The sequence below is a fragment of the Amblyomma maculatum genome, chromosome 1 (genome assembly GCF_055883805.1).
Source record: "Amblyomma maculatum isolate TAMU_Amacu chromosome 1, ASM5588380v1, whole genome shotgun sequence".
NCBI classification, from domain to species: Eukaryota; Metazoa; Arthropoda; class Arachnida; order Ixodida; family Ixodidae; genus Amblyomma; species Amblyomma maculatum.
The window spans coordinates 183,314,800-183,329,821 of NC_139344.1; positions in this window are offsets into that span (position 1 = coordinate 183,314,800).

Sequence of the window (15,022 nt, forward strand, 5' to 3'; positions counted from 1 at the left end):
GCTATGCGGTAGTCACAATTACTGACGCGGCGTAATCACGCGACAGTCTCCGGGCGAAGGCATGTGGAGACTGCATAATGGCGTCGATCCCGTTTCTTCGCGCTTGAAACAACCGTTGCATACCTGCTGCTGTGCACCGATCGGTCGCCGGTTGCTGTTGTCTTCGGGGTGCACTGGGGTATTGGGACGTACGCGGCGACTTACAGATGATGTGAAACTATTTGTGAGCCGAGAGTCACGGAAGTTTGTGATTTGCTTTTTTTTTTTTTTTGAAATTCTTCGTTTGTGGCCTAGTTTGTTTGGACAGTAGCAGGCATTTCGGTGTGGTGCGTCAGCGTGAACGCGCTGGTTTATGATCAGGAGGTTTTATTGCCTTCCTCGCAGCTTCAGCGAGGATAGTGGCTGGGCCCATAGAAACGGTCGTGCTTCTGTCAAAAAACTGTCGTAAGGTATTTATCTATGCGGCCCATACGTGGTGCTGCAGTGCAAGAGGTCAGCTTCTTTACAGTGTCGACGAAGTGCTAAAGAAGGGGAGTTGCTGGCTAGCTGAGAGATAGTATAAATGTAAACTGGCCCAGTGCAAAATGAGCCCCGGAGTGAAACGAGCCTACTGCTCAGCATAAAATTGCTACATGATACGGGCGTATACCCGCACGAATTTATTGTGCTTGTATGTTCACACGTTCCACTGTCGAGTACTCACATCGGTGCATGCAGCAATGAGGGTGACTTTTCGGCTATCATAGGTTCTTGCCCATGAGAGTATCTGCCCTTTTACTACGAAAATAACTGCATTGGTAGAACTCGCTGAGCTTATTTATATAGATTTAACACTTCAGATGCATGTCGATACCGCAGAGTTCCCTAATACTTTTGCTTGCTCCAACAGCGTCATCACTTTGAGAAAACTGGGAATGATAGCAGAAACAATGCCTCCATAAATAGTGGGTAGTGCTTGGCTTCAAGCTGCTATCAAGGCCATTGACAGCTTATTTGAAAACAAAGCAATAATTAACCTGAGGTGGTACGTTTTGTTGAGGGGAGGGAGGCACCGTTGCATGTACAGCCTTTGTCAAAAGTGTAGAGCCCGGGGGGTCCGCTTCTGAGCCGAATAGTGGCACTGATGTAGAATTAGTTGAGGCCTTTCCCACTGAAGGGGGTAGGACAAAAAATCCTCTTGCCATCAACAAAGTTGGAATACTGGAAATTCATTACAAGCCGCAGGAACTGGCCCAGAAGCAGACCCCCTAGGCTCTACACTTTTGACAAAGACTGTACTTCGTAATCCTGTCAAAGAGCTTGGCAGTTGCTGCTATAAGCACTCTTGATTACAATTCCATGCAAGCCGCAGCATATTCCGCACTTACTGCACACGTGATTTAACTTAGTCTCTTTGTTTGCTATTTCAGTGTTTTGCAAGTGTGCTAAATATTTGTATTTGTGCTAGCATTGACTGCTAGTCTCGTTACTGCCTTTTTCCTTCTGCGGCAGGCACTCTCACTTGCTTTACTCAAATCAAATTCTACTGTGAGTGAGTTTGCTGAATTTATGCAAACTAAATGTAATTGCTGTATTACTCTCATTTATTTACATTTACAGAGGCAAGGAATACTCTGGGCCGACGTACGAGTTTCCTCCACCAGTTGGATTCCGCCGCTACCTCAGTAGTGCAGTGAGCTGTAACTGGTGTGACCAAATGGACACTCTCACTCCTACTGGTTTAGAACGTGCTCCTATTTAAGTTTAAAATATCTTGCTTGCAATGTATTTAATCTTGTTGTGGAGTATTGTCACCCTTGCATTTGCTGATATGTTATTATTTGGAAAGCATTCAGAGTGATTTTGGACGCATGATTTGCATTGGCGGGAGGTGGAGAAGCACAAATGTGTGACTGCAATTTTTTGCCTCTCTAGTTTTCAGCCTTTAGAATTAAAGCAACAGATTGATATGTGAACAGGCCTGGCATGGATTAAAGAGTTTGTCATGTACAACAACACTTGACCCTTGCGGGGGTAACACAGCTGTGGTTATCTGAGCAAAAGTTCTCTGTATGTGATGGTGTCCGAAACATGGCATTGTCTTAAGTAACTTGGCATGGAATCGGCCACTTCTTGCACTCTCTTGACAGCATCTATTGTAATGTGTGCTAGGCGACATGCCTTCGGATCTGTTGTATGTCTGCAGCAGTTGCCTTGATGTATCAAGATGGGGTGGTTGTTGCGAGTTGGAAATTCCCATTCTCCCGACTACGCCAATAAAATGTAGTGAAGCCAAATACCAGGAACCAATGTGTTACGTGGTTCATTGTGAAGGCTTGCCATTCTCATAACTTTGCCAAATTGCTAGAAACATTATTTTTAAGCCCGGTCTTCTTTTGCTCATAGCACAACTCATTTCGTGCATTTGTCAACTTTTTGGGGTTTATGGTTGGCACATTTTGCAGAGGGTGACAAAATTTGAGCTGGTGTGCCACGAAGGTTAAATATCTGTTTATTGAACTCTTCTCAGGAAGCTACATGCAAATACTGCCTAATGTGGCTGTGAGGGCTTCGCACTTGATTGATGTACCGGTGCATTACTTGTGGCAGCTGGTCTACATTGTACAGGACTGCCACTTTGAGAAGCACCAGCACTGCTATGAAGCAGATTCACAGCATTGTTCCTGGTGGAAGCAAACCACTGTAGATGTCCTCATTCCATTGCAGCTTCAGCCAGTGAAGTTTCACAATGCCCGTGTTGGACAAACAAGAGGCCTATGAACTTAAGCATTTCACTTAGTCATTTCTTCCAAACATCAGTCAAAACAAGCAACCTGTTGGTTTCCCCAAAATCCCTGTACAATCATATTTATTTTTATTTTTACAAATAGTTTGTATCATAAGCTGGAGAGCCTTCACTCAAGTATACACTAGGTTCCTATCTACGTGAAAACTACACGCTTGTGTGCCAGTGTCAGCAGATCGTTGCTAACGATTGTGGAAACCCTCCTAAACGAGAACATGCAGCGATCATGTGTACATACTCAAAAGCAAGTGGGTACGAAAACTATGTGCACCTTTGGCCACTAGTTGGCATTACAGGTGGTTGTAGTGCCTGAATCGCTAAAAGCTGAAATCAGAGCTTCTTCTGACAGACTCTTCTGGCTTCTTTGCTGCTAGTGCGATAAAAAAAAATCTGTAGCTGAAGTTGCTGAATCACACAATTTCAGTGTTTTTTGTTGTGCTGCCTGACACGAACATTTCTCTATCTAAGGTGCCACCATTCTTCAGATACAGATCGCTTGTGTGTCACCACTTGGTGCGATGTTACTCTGTGTCACCAGGGGTAGAGACAGACAATTGGAGGAGGAGGATACGCTACAACAGGACATGTATTTGCAGACTAACAGGAAAAATAAGGAGGCCTTAGGAAAGCTAAAGAATACGGTAAACGCTGCCATGAGGCTCACTGAAAGAATCTCCAATCTAAAGAGAGGATTGCAGGAAAAGGAGTCAAGTCATTTGGTACAGGCATTAGTGATCAGTAGAACAGTTTATGCGACGCCTTGTATGAATATGGACGTGACGGAGGAAAACAAGGTGGACGCTATGATTAGGCTGGCGTATAAGGCGGCCCTTGGGTTACCCAACCTTGCTTCTACCAAAAGTCTGTGGGATTCATCATATCAGCCTGACTATACCCATTGCAGGGCGAAGGCCTCTCCCATATTTCTCCACTTAACCCGGTTCTGTGCTAGTTGCATCCGCTTCACCCCTGCGAACTTCTTAATCCGCCCATCTAACTTTCTGCCGCCCCCTGCTACGCTTTCCTTCCCTTGGAATCCAGTTTGTTACCCTCAGTGACCATCGGTTATCCTCTCTTCGCACTACATGTCCTGCCCATGTCCATCTCTTCTTCTTAATTTCCACTAGAATGTCGGTAACTTGAGTTATTTCTCTGACCCACTGTGCACGCTTCCCGTCTCTTAATGTTACCTCTACCATTTTTCATTCCATAGCCCTCTGGGTTGTCCTCAACTTAAGTAGAACTCTCTTGGTTAGCCTCCACGTTTCAGCCCCATAGGCGAGTAATGGTAAGATGCAACTGTTGTATACTTTCCTCTTGAGCGATACCGGTAAGCTGCTAGTCATAATCTGCGAGTGCTTGCCAAATGCGCTCTATCCCAATCCTGTTCTTGTTATTTCCTTTTCATGGTCCGGATCTGCGGGTACTACCTGTCCTAAGTAGACATATTCGCCTACTACTTCCAGTACTTCGCTACCTAATGTAAACTGCTGTTCCTTTCTGAGGCTGTTGAACATTACCTTAGTCTTCTCCATATTGATTTTCAAGCCTACCTTTCTACTTTTCCTGTCTAGGTCATCAATCATTATTTGCAGTTCATCCCCCGAGTTGCTTAGCAAGGCAATGTCATCAGCAAATCGCAGATTACTGAGGTATTCTCCATCTACCCTTATCCCTCACTGCTCCCATTCCAAGTCTCTGAATACTTCCTCTAAGCAAGCTGTGAATAGTACTGGGGAGATTGGATGCCTGGCAAGGTTAGCTTCATATATGCGTGAATCGCACGGTGAAGTCATCGGTCATGACCGGACATGATGTCATGTGGTGACCTCAGTTCTGGTTATTAGACATGACTGGATGTGACGTCATGATGATGTCACATCCGGTCATGGTGACATTACTGCGAACACATTAAGCTGCGCAGAATAGATGAAACAACCTCCAGCTTAAACAGCATCACTGTTGAAAGTGGCCGTTGAGCAGTCTAGTTGAAGGTTTGGGCGGCTGTATGCGAGCAAGGAACTGAGTGCTGTGATTTAACTTCCCAAAATAAATGCCACGGAGTGGTACTTTTTTCTTAATACAGGTCATACGTTCACTAGAGCCACCTTACTCTGTATTTTACAGCTGTAAATGCTGCAAAAAGCAAATTTTCTAAATTTAAGAATTTTATTCTGGCATGGCTTATATTCTCTAATCTCCAAAACAATTTTCTTGGGTTCCTTTACTTCTGGAAAACTTGGGATATTGTTGGAACAACTACGATGAGAACAGCAAATTTTACAAATTTGAAATTTAAGTGTATGAGAACATGCAAGATGGCGACCATGGCACAAACTTTTTTTTTCCGCCTAAAACAAGCTGGGGTAATGTTTGTCGTAGTAGCCCAATACAGTCCTTTTCTGAACTGATGGCGGTCAAGCGTAAAAATTGCGTCAAATGGCATGATATGGGCCTGTGTGCAGGCTTCACACAACTCGTACTCTCAGGCAAGTCCAGTAAAAGAATCTGACTGCTGACCTGCTACCCGGCACAACAGAACCCAGAATGCAACCTAATCCTACGTTAGCCTGAATACTTAATATTTTTGAGACAAAGCATTCATAGAAGGTTGAAAAAAACTCGTACATGCAGAATGCGATCAAAAAAATCTGGAACAAGTTTCATGACACGCATGCCATTTTTCACAGCATATCACACAACTTGGAAGAAAGTCGACAACTTCACTTTGAAAGCAAATTTTTGTGAAAATGTACAACACCACTGGGAAGGAAAACAATTGAAGCAGTTGAAACAAAAAAATTTGGTAGCGTATGTGTCAATGAACCCTCAGTGTCTATTAAGAAAAGTGAAATCAATGATCTTCGACACTAGTAGAACCTGAATAGCGCTGTGTGATAAGGCTGTCCACAAGTGGCAATAAGCAAAGTTGAAATCAAAACAAAACAAAACTTGACAGAACTTGCACCAATATCACGGCTATGCTAAAATAAAATACACAGACACCATATAACCACTGTTCACAATAAAAGTTCTACAAACCTGATGCGAATTTTTATATCATAGCTGTAAGGATACTAGCACAGCCTGATAATTACAGTACACCTAAACAATCACTCTACCTGCCTCTATGCATATATTGTACGCATATAGGCACTATGCACATATTTTACTTGACTACAAAGTTCAGCATGGTAGTTAACCATGCACATGAAACAGCTCAGGTATTGAAAAGCCTCTTCCAATCATGTTCAAAACCAATATATTCTGATCAAATCAACATGTAAAATGTAAATCTTTTGTAAAAAATTTCATTTTGCACACAAAGACAAAGGTAGCTTTACTGCACATACTGTAGCACGAGTTGAATGCTCCGGGTAAATTTTCATAGTGCTGCAGGGTTTTTATGTGTTTATTATATGAACGATGCAAAAAATAAAAAATCTGAACTCCATAAAAGGTGCCACATTAGAACAAAAATTAGCAGTGCTATGCCTAGATAATTCCACTGCAAGAATGCATCTGTGCTGACTCATGTTCTATTGCCATAAACAAAGTACAGTATGTGAGGAATACAAGGGATGAAGGTTTGATTCCCAGTGGAGACAGTATTTATTTATTTTATTTACCCCACTAATCACACATGTGCTCTGTGCTGTCGTACAGTACAGCAAGTAACAACATATGGTACCTGTAGTAAGACATAGTTCATGCTGGTTACATCGGCTGTCATGCAAAGATGTAATCAATGCAATTAACACTTTTTGTAGTGGCTTGAAATTGTTGACGACTGTGACCCCGAGCAGTTCGCACCTGAACACTGGCAACCACTGTGATTTCGTAGTATCGATGACAGTCGCCGCAGATGATGAGGGGAATGTCTGGTGCCCTCACAATGCATCAGCCATCTCGCAGATAAGTGCTGCCATTCAGCGCCACCATTGCAATTCTTGTTTAAATGGCTATGGGTTGTACAAACTGGAAACTCTAGCAGACTAACAATCTTGTGCATTCACAATGCCGTAATAACAACATTGCGTGGGTAGTAATTTAGAAAAAATAAATACGTTCACAGTTAAAACTGGTTCACTGGACAATATTTTGTAAGTAATAATTCAACAATACTGCACAAGAATTTTCAAAACTCCTCTGAGCCTCACTAGGGCACCTATGAATGTTGTGCAGCCTTGGTGGATGGAACCGTGACAGATTATTGTAGATGAAAATGTAGCCATTAAATACTGTCCTTTTTAAAATGCGTGATAGAGCGTTACACTGCAGTGCACAGGTGTAGAACATAAAAACATGGCTGCAGCTGCGAGCTATCAGGTGGCTGTCGCACATACTCCATGATAGTAAATCAGGTATAGGTATCTTCCATGGGGCAGGTAGCTAGTAGCAGGCTAGGCAGGCAAACAGGGTTCGTTCATGGCTCTGGTCCACCAAGAATGTGACAGTGCTGCAAGTCATCTATACTTGGGCAGATTACCTAACATGCAGACAACTACTGTAAAGTCAAACACTGAACTTACAAAAAAATTAAGTTGATAAATGAAATGTACTGCCTTTGGATCTGAGCAAGAATGAGAACAGAGGCAAGCCATTTGGCAAGCCTGTTTCGATGCATTCCCTAAAGCCACATCTCTATGCTGTTCTGACCAGTTTATTTGTTTTACAAGAATACACTAGGAAAGAACCAAGCGATCGCACATTACATCTACGTTGTGCACTACAGTTATAAAAATAAAAATCATAGCTAACGAGTACGTGACCCCGTTCGGTAATGCAGTACATTTACTTTGCTGTACAGCGTACCACTCGTCTCGGGACTGACGGACAGCGTGTCGGGCCCTTATCATTTGCCAAAAAAAAGCGAAGCTTAATTTCTAGTAAATCAACATTACACACTATTAAGAAGCGGTCAACACACTTGAAACACAGTTCTATATTCAGCTAGTCTGCAAACTATTACCACAGTCATCATACATAAAAGCAATAACAGGCGCATACATGCAGCATGTGCTGAAAAGGCGCGTCCGATGCAAGTGCAAAACTGACGTTGGCCTCGGTGATGTTACGACTGCTAGGGGAAAGCTACATGCCTCACATTCACACTAAAAATTAATTCAAAGCACTTCTGACACAAACGTAAGCCTTCGATGTCTCTGTAGTCACTATGCCTAAACACTTTCAACGGAGCGCTTTATTTAGTTCTGCGCAGGCAAGCAGAACTTCTCTCAGACAACCTCAAGTGCAGCAAGAAAGTAACCTTGCTGCAATGTTCACAGTTAAACGTCGCGAAACAAATCGTTCCCAGCTAATTTCACACAGCGATTCGCGGAAGAATCGCGGTTCTAGCGCAGGCACCATGCTTACCAACATGGCACTCGAGTACGTTAATGTTCCACAAATCAATATATTAACTCATTTCCTTCCAAAGAGCAATCAGCTGGCTTTCTATTCGACTTACCAAAGTGATGCTCACCGTGCGAAGTGCGTCGCCTGTGCTGTATAAACACAGAACACAGCCATTTTATGGTTCGTTAGCATTAGCAACAAATAGATAAAGCGCAACACAGGCTCCGTAAAGCACTGGAAGGAGAATAACCAGAGTCAATAACGCGTCAAACATTTTTTTAAAACGTTTCATGTAACGCGCCGCAACTCAAATAATTTAGCGGAGGGGCGATGATGATGATAATGGCGCACGCACCATCGTATCTGAAATTGTTGCAAATGAAACTATACAGTTTCAGTTAAACAAAGGAGGTGGTGACCCATAAACTACAAGTGCGAATTTTAATTATCTAAAGGTTTCCTTTTACTGAATTAATTTTTGTTGGTATTGGACGTTTTCGCCACCTGCAGCGCTGTCACTCAACCGTTGCAACGGCGCGCCATTTGAACCGGCTGGTTGTACGGTGCTCGCACAAGTCTCTGCTGTTCTCTCGAGTTCTCTCTTCTCAGTTCAGCTCTCTCTGCAAGCCTCCCAGAGGCTGTATGACTCATTTATCTCGCCACAAGTAACTTTTAAACCACAGTTCAGCAATGCGACACTAGAGCCATTCAATGAAGGACTACACTTATTCCTAGTCTGGCATTTATTTCCTTTGCGCATTTTCACTCTGTCCATTCATAACAAAAAACTTGGAAGAAAAATCAAGTGGCTTCCCACAGAGCAGTTACATATCTATAGTTATTTCATAAATTGGCAACAGAGTTTTGATTCATCATCACTGCCTGCATTAGGTATGCTGAAGGGAATTAATGGTCTGCAATCATCGCTGCTTCATGCGTTAGCTGCAGCCGCCAACCTTGGCTCATTTGCCGACATTATCTCTTCATCCCAGTGTCTGGTATCCCTTGCTTGTTTCACTCCCTCGAAACCTAATCGATTAGCTGAAAAGCCCTATTTCCTGGATTACATGTCCCACTCTAATGCTTCTTTTCAGTTTTCTGCATCTTCATACTCAAAGATGTGCACCATGTGCTGCAATCTCAACTGCAGGTACTCTACTGCAAGATGCCCAGCACTCTGTCATATGGTATGGTGTTGCGGCAGCATAGAAGTACCACCCACACAAACCATCAGATGAGGACCTGCTTATGCCCTCACCTTTTTGGACCAAGGACGCCACCTGCCCGGGGCAAATAGGGCCTGCTCATTTCAATAATAGCCGATTACTACTTCCTTGTTATGACTACCTTGAAACTGTACTTTAATCCACATCTGTGTTTGTGAAGGTTTTCCAAATTATTTTACTTTCTATAACCTGCTGCACTGTCCTTTGCTTAGGTATTTTAAACTAATGCTTAATTGTCCACTTTTCAGCCTTTCAAATGATCACATGATAGCAAGCTGCCTTTTATTACATTATATGTACAGCACCTTCCAAATTTACATTCACCTCTTGTTGCTCTTGGGGAAATGTTTCTCATGGTTCAGATTCAGAGTGACTACCTGGCTTAAAACCATTACTCCCTTCCTACGTCCGAAACCTTCCTACCTATGTGCAGCAGTGACTTTGTGGCTATGCATTCAACTGCTAATCCTAAGGTTTTAAGATTAAATACATGGCTACATTTTGGCAGAGGCAAGATGTAAAGACACCTGTGGGCTATACAATGTCAGTGCATATAAAAAGGACACCAAGCAGTCAAAATTAATTAGCTCTTTCCCATGCTTGCCGTCTTTCATAGACCGCATTAGGTTTTGGCATTCCCGATCCCTGTGTGCCATGTCAGTACCTCTACCTGTTGTAAAGTTGCTCTCATCACAAAGGTTTGAAAAATAAACCTTCATCTTGTAGTTTCTTTAGGTCCTTGAGCATGTGCTGTTATTGAGGCAGTGGGCAATATTTGGCTGGGGCCTTAGACATGCAATAGCCCAAACCAGATTCGAAATCGAGGAAACAGTTTAGCTGAAACAAATGTCGATTTCAGTCTCATCAACATCAACTGCAATGCCCGTTCTCTTTTTCTACAGGAATATAATGTAGACATGATGCAATGCTGTTCTCCCAAATGTTTTCCGATTGTCATGGCTACTACAGTTCAAAATAATGAGACCAAAGAGCACGACACACAAGGAATGCTTATTTGCAATGGAAGCAATTTATTGCAAGCTATGAAGTAAATACATTTGTCGTGAAGAACAAGCAAAAGATTGCAAGAAACCATCAAAACAAAATTTAAAACCCCATCTAGAAAAGCAAAAATCTAATGCCATGTTTTCATGGAAAGCAGCCATTTTTTAAAAAATGCTGCTCTTTGAAGATACTCACAAAATTATTTCAGCATAAATGCTCATTTGCTACAATCCTCTTTTTTTCCAACTAGACACAAAGTCTACAAGACCTTGTGTATAAAATGTCACCAACCAGCACGCAGCTGCCATGCCATCAGCGAAACCATGCGCCCAACTGCTCATTGCACACCGGCCAAAACTCTGCACTGCCTTTGGGCAAGTGGAAAACAGCTGCAAAGCATCTTAAAACCCATCCACCTTTTGTTTCTATTTTAAGGTGCTATCATTTCTCCTGCTTCAATCATTCCTTTCGTTTTCAGGTGCGATTCCATAAACTGAACTTGTTTATGAACCACCCTAGATTCGAAAATGTGTTCAAACCTGCTGTCTATGAGGCAGCGCCTTCAGAATGCGCGATGGCCAAAAATACTTTTGCAGCAGACTCGTTAATAACAGAGCTACAACCATCAAAACCGGTATGTTTCTCTCCTTCCCTTCCATCACCAAAGAGTCTCTCCCTCCTCCCTGGTTGACTAGCCTCCACAAGAGAATACGCGTAGGGCTGGTACATGTAGGCTCCCTAAATACGCGAAATGTGGAGCGCCATCTCTTAGTGCTTTGAGAAACTATGCCCGCCATGTTGGTTTGGTCAACAAAATGAAAACACTGGCTGCCCTGTGCTGGGTAAAAACAGCTACGAGAACGCATCAAATGCAGTCATTATGGCCCCGACTTTTACAGGCATTATTTTTTTTTTCTTGCTGGTTGGTTTGTGGGGTTTAACGTCCAAAAACGACTCAGGTATGAAAGACGCCATAGTGAAGGTCCCCAACAATTCCGACCACCTGGAGTTCTTTCTTTAAGGTGCACTGACATTGCACAAACACGGGTGCCTTGCTTTTTGCCTTCCATCAAAAAGCTACCGCCGCAGATTTTTTTTTCTTGCTTTCTGCTACCCAAGCACCACCAATGACCTTCGGCTCATCCAGCTACAATGCCAATAAGGAGGACTGGGAGAGGCTGAGCTCAATGGGTGGCCGAAGCATAGGTGCGAGGCGTCTGGCCTTTTTTAGGAAACCAAGCCCGTGCATGTATGGATGTTCTGTGTTTTCTGTATTCATGGTTATGCATGGTGTACCATGGCTGGATTCGAGTGGCGACGGTGCGCTCTTTACGACCTATGCATGGAGGGTGCTTCCTGTCTGCTACAGCTGCGAAATCGTGGCACTGTGTGGCATTGACGCGTCTACTCAGTGATGCCGTCATTTGGTGTGCAACAAGCTGGAAAAAAAAAAAAAAAAGCGGAGGCTGGCCGAGCCTGCGGCTGCAAGCCTGCACTTTCACCCGGTTGTGATTCTTGCCAACGAGATGTCATGAACTTGAGCGTTCAGAGCGACCTGCAGTGATTTTTGCCGCTGTACTGAGAGTTATAGGTGATAGGTGTGCCGGCCGTGAGCCATCCTTACAGGCTCTGGCTGTGTATCAGCATCTTGCCGAAGAGCCAAAACCAGGGAAAAACTCGCATAAAATATAGCTAAATTATTGGAACAGAGTTCTCCATCACTCGGAAATTGATGAAAGGAAACACCGCAAGTTTTTCAAACTTGCAGGCGTGGGCACGTCGTTCAGAGGAAATAAAGTTCAAATGCGTGGCAGAAAGCATACGTATGGGTCCGGACCGAAGGAAATACAAAAAGCACACTGCGGCCGAGAAGCTCAACTATTGTCATGAAGTTAGCTTCGTTACAAACTAGCTGCAGAGCTTAGCAACATAGGTGGCAGGCAAAGACAAGGGTCGGAAGGCTTTCCTACTATCCTTATATGAGGATGGTGATGAATGTCTCCTGTTATTTCGAGGTGATATTGCGCACGCCTCAGAACAGGAAAAGCAGTTACAGTGAATGCGCTGTTCAAAGTGCACAAAAAGTGCAATAAGAGCAGGTTACCTTTTTTTTTTAATTTGCACTAACAACTTAAAACAGGTCAACGACCAGCCTGACTTGCAGACACGTGAAGGCGCCCGAACTTTTGGTACATGTGCAGAAGCAGACAGAAATGTGCCCAAAAGCGAAAAGATGCCGTCACACTGGCATATCATTTGAAACAATGCATGTAGGCAAAACAGGTACTCCTCCTTGCTCGGCCACTAATTTTAACAGGCCTGGCAGAACAGGCCCGAGAGGCCAAAAATGTTCATGTGATAAATTCTGTGCTTCTGTAGCCATGTCAATGCATTTTTGACAGTTCCCCTCATATCATGAAGGAAACAAAGTTACAGTAGGAAGAAAAAAATCAGCTTTCGTGCAGCATAATGGGACTGACCTTACAATAGTATGCTGCTACTTGCCTTACTGCAGACTGATAACCCAAATCACTGTTGTATTCAGATGGTAATTAGCACTTGTTGCGCACTGTAAGAAATAAGACAAAGTAAGTATTACTACGATCAAAATGTGCTAAATAATACTGTTGCCTGAGCCTACACTGCACCGCTTTTGCGCACACAAAATTGAGACTACATAATTTCTCTAAGTATTTCGCTCAGTCCATAAACTGAACACTTGAACGCTTGAAGGCGCGAACGCAGTTGCACACCGGGCGCCGCCACAGAAGCGAGTGGCCAGGGTTGGGTAAATCCTGCACTAACTTCATGGGGAAGAGAGCACTGCTTGCCTAGAAGAGCTGCCATTATATCTGCGGCGAATGCGCAGGCTGTATGAAAGTGCGCGCCGCTGCCACTTGAGTCCAGCCGTTGGTGTATGAATAGCACAGTGCACAGAACACGCTGAAGCATGCATAGACAAGGGCAAGAAACTAAAAGCCTTCTTTCTTGTGTGAGTGTATGCATGAGTGAAAACGAAATGCAAGAAAAAAAAGTGCGTGACATCAGCAGACCAAGTGACACCCCTTGCCCATCAGTCAGAGAGAAACCAATGGATGCAGTATCTGTTGGTACCTCATCGACAAAGTTCGATGGCCAGCGCAAAGGATGAGGAGGTTTGGATGTTTTAAAAGGACCATGAGAGCTTTGGTTTGCATTTTGTTGCTTTCCAGTGTGTGCATCGCTGCAGTATTTCGCAGAGACCATGTCCAACGCCTTATCGGGCTTGGTTAAAATGTCAGCCTGGTCAGTAGCCCTTGAATATGTTAGCTCTCTTAAATGAACAATCTGAAATAAGCAAGGACATAAGTTGTGCTGGCCATATTGTGGACTGCTTTCAAGACAATGTGTGTAATGCCAAATAATCTGAGAAGTTGAATAAACCGTTTGGGGTGCCCTGTTTTGTTTTCTAAATATGCATTGTAATACCATTTAACACAGCTCGGCCACCCAACTTGTGCACACCAGCTAACACAAAGCTTTAGCTGCACTACACTAATCCCTCTGTCACACAAACACTTCCGATCCTCATTGAACTCAATCTGCATTCAGGCTTTCAAGAAGGATTGAAGCATCCGGTGCTACACGGGCGTTTTCAGTCAGCACTGAGAAATTTCCTACGTGGTCCGTCGTCTGCTGTCAGTCGCAATGAGTCTCAAAAGGAAATTTAAGATTGGGGTAATGATTGCACGATTTCAGTGTACACAGCAGCATTCCGCTTTTGGCACCTCAGGTCATCTAACCTATCTTCCCAGCGGTCAAGTGCTACAGTGCAGTTTCTCTTCCACTCTACAGTTTCCACGCTGACGCAGTCGAAGAGAACGCCACCTTAGCTTCCACTGGCAGTAGACTACGGTGTCAATATTATAAAATTAGCCGTTCTACGAATGTTCTATCATGCCTTTTAATACATTTATGTGTTATTATGTGCAGTTCTATTGCGTTTATCTGTTTTCGAGTTTTAGAGCTCGTTGATGACAAGGGTGTCAATGACCGCTTTTGAGTGTGCTTGAAATCTCGAGAGCGATTGAGGAAGCAACCTTGAGTCAAGCAGGCTCGAGCTCAACTGCACTTGACAGTTGCCGTGTGACAACCTCGATCTACAATGAGTTGAATGTAGATCCAGTTCAATGAGGATCGAAACTGTTCGTATGAGAGCAGTTTAACTCGCATCTTGCAGGAACAAGCAATCTATATCAGTTCAGTTGTTCAGTCATGTCCGACTCTTCGTGACCCTATGGACCATTTCACGCCACGCTTTCCGGTCTCTCACTATCTTCCTAACATCACATAACTTCATCTGCAGTGCCTCGAGGATGCCATCTAACCATCGCGTTCGCTGCCTACCCCTTCTCCGGCGACCGTCAACCTTTCCCAACATCAAATCTTTCTCCAGCGACTCCTCTCTTCTCATCAGATGACCAAAGTAGCTGAGTTTTAACTTTAGAATTTGACCCTCCAATGAGCAGTCAGGGTTTATGGTCGACAATATCGACTGATTTGATCTTCTGGCAGTCCAAGGAACTCTCAAGAGTCTTCGCCAGCACCACAATTCAAACGCGTCAATTCTTCGGCGGTCAGCCTTTTTCACAGTCTAACTCTCGCATCC